Source organism: Coregonus clupeaformis, unplaced genomic scaffold, assembly GCF_020615455.1.
Source record: "Coregonus clupeaformis isolate EN_2021a unplaced genomic scaffold, ASM2061545v1 scaf0804, whole genome shotgun sequence".
In the NCBI taxonomy this organism is placed as follows: Eukaryota; Metazoa; Chordata; class Actinopteri; order Salmoniformes; family Salmonidae; genus Coregonus; species Coregonus clupeaformis.
The window spans coordinates 114,729-117,596 of record NW_025534259.1 but is presented as its reverse complement, the minus strand read 5'-3'; positions in this window follow the sequence as shown (position 1 = coordinate 117,596).

Here is a 2,868-nt window from a genome sequence, read left to right as displayed (position 1 = left end):
TCCAGCAACAACATGAAGACAGGGGCAGCATATAAGTCAATACCAGAAGCATTTATTGACTGATCTGGGGAGATGGATTCCAGTTTCTGTGACAGATTATAAATAATCTCTGATGCCTTTGTTATATTAGCTTTTGGTTGAATGTACTGTCGTAGTAAATATATAATGTTATAGCTTGGTCTGACTAAAATCTTGTGCATGACCCATTTTGTGTTGGGCCTTTGTATTCAATACAATGAACAAGAGTCCTATCTTGTCAGCCTTGTCAGCAGGTGGCTAAGGATAACACCCACGCCATAGGTCTCTCAGTTCTTCCAACTCACGAGTTCTTGCCCTGAGGACACACACACACACACCCACACACACACACACACACACACACACACATCATCACTGATAAACACACACACACACACACACACACATCATCACTGATAACAAACACACACACACACACACACACACACACACACACACACACACTGATAACAAACACACACACACACACACAAATCCTCTTCTCTTAGGCTGAACATCTGAAGACAGAGAACCCGACTCAGAGCCAATGCAGCCTGGAGGTGACCTCGCCCAACTCATCAGGACCAATCAGAAGATCAGAACTACTAGATTCAACCTACTTCATTTTATTGTATAAAATGTCAGCACACAATGTTTAGGGGCTCTTCTGATAAACTCCCTACGAGTTTGACGAACGGGTCCGTGCACGCGATTCCAGATATCTTTACCTCTGAATAAACTGCCTTATATTATACAATTATCCACCTTGTCCAAAAGTCTCTACTTGGTCTCCGTTCTCCAGTAAACTTGTTTTATCAACAATAGTAAGGTTCAATGACACAGAAAGCAGTTCAATGTCGGGGTACAGAGTCGCTCTCTTACCAGGATCGCGGTCCGCTCTGACCAGGGTGAAGGTGGCCGGCTCCACCTCTCTGTCCGGGACTCTGTCATCCAGCCAAGTCTCCCAGCTGTATTGGGATTCCGCTGCCAGCAGCGTTTTCATTATTTAGTCCGTTCGTAGCGGGTATGTACACGATCAACAAGATCAGTCCAAAACCGAAGATCAGTCCAAAGCAGAATGTTTGCAGAATGTTTGTAAACTAAGTCTACAAATTAAAAACATAAAATAATGCCACACTGCAGGTCGCAACATAGACGCTGCTAGCCGCCATTGTCTTAGTTACGTTCAACGTTACGTCACGTATGACGAAAGCGCGTAAGTGCATGCCCACAGACACCCATAGAGAATGTATTGAAAGCTTTGAAATGTGAAAAAAATAGATTTTACATGACAGGCTATGAGAGACTTCTGGGCGATTTTCAACCTGACTGAAATCGCCCAAAAAACGGGCGGGGCCATTTGAAGCACGACTTTAGCCTGATTTGACATTTAGTGGCTGGCAGATCAGACGTGAACACTGATAACTGCTGTTGCCGTGATATAATTGATTAGAAAAAAAATCCCTTCCTTTTCCCGTTTGGCAGTGCGTCGCCCATATCGCCCTATTGAACAGGCCGCCCATGCACAAAACTCAAAAGGACTGACAGTGACTCCTCTGTTTCACCACGCTCACCACCGGGTCTGCGTCGCACCAAACGGCGGGCATCACAAACACCAAGAAGCTTCAACTTGAATTGCTCCACCACCACACTTAACGCTACCCCAGAAATCACTCCTTTCAATGGTGCCCTGTTCCTAAGAGCAAAGCAAGAAACAGATCTTGACCCAAGTTGCGTGACACGGAGCGCCCACTCCATCTGGTCACAAATATCACAAGTCCACTACAGGTTACTGTAATTATGATTTGTAATGCAACATTCATTAATGTATGCGCAACTCATAAGCTGTATGTGGACACAGGACAAGGACACACCATGTGTTAGTGGTGTCACGAGTGAGGAATAGAAGGTCAGTTTGCCAAGATAGATTGGGGCCCACTGGTGCTAATATTAGGATGGGTACGTGATGGAATGGCCTGGCTAGGGTGTCACACGACACCAAGGAGAGGAATGATATGTAGGAAGTGAGTGGCAGTTAGTAATAGTTAGCAACTGGGTACGATAAAAGTAGGTTGGAAGGGCATTATATAAGTTGAAAGATGTGGTACGTTTGTCTTATTATATGATCCATTACTGAAATAAACATAAATCAAACTTCCAGCTGAGTGTCGACTGCTCTCTCTTACATCCTGAACTTCTCCATACCAGAAACTCATCATAAAAGTTACCTTCACTGATTCAACTGCACCCAACTCCTTTCCCACACACCCTGAAACCACAAATGGATCTGCCAAAAGGTATGGATCCACTTTCTACAACAATGTAACTCCTACTGCACCAGATTCTTCTTTATCATGTCCATTGATGCCAGGCTCTGGTTCTGAGCTCATCACCACACCTTCTACCTCACTTAACTCTCCCTCATTCATTTCCATTTCACCTCCAGAACTCGGTCTGGCGAATGGCTCACTCTGTTTGCACTTGAATTATAACATGTGAAATGTCTCTATTCCTTTGAACATTTTGTGAGTGCAATGTTTACTGTTCATTTCTGATTGTTTATTTTACTTTTGTTTATTATCTATTTCACTTGCTTTGGCAATGTAAACATATGTTTCCCATGCCAATAAAGCCCTTTGAATTAAATTGAGAGAGAGAGCGAGTGCTTCATGTTAATGTATACGTAACCGGTGTGAAATGGCTAGCTAGTTAGCGGTGCGCGCTAGTAGCATTTCAATCGGTGACGTCACTCGCTCTGAGACCTTGAAGTAGTTGTTTCCCTTGCTCTGCAAGGGCCGTGGCTTTTGTGGAGCGATGGGTAACGGTGCTTCGAGGGTGACTGTTGTCGAT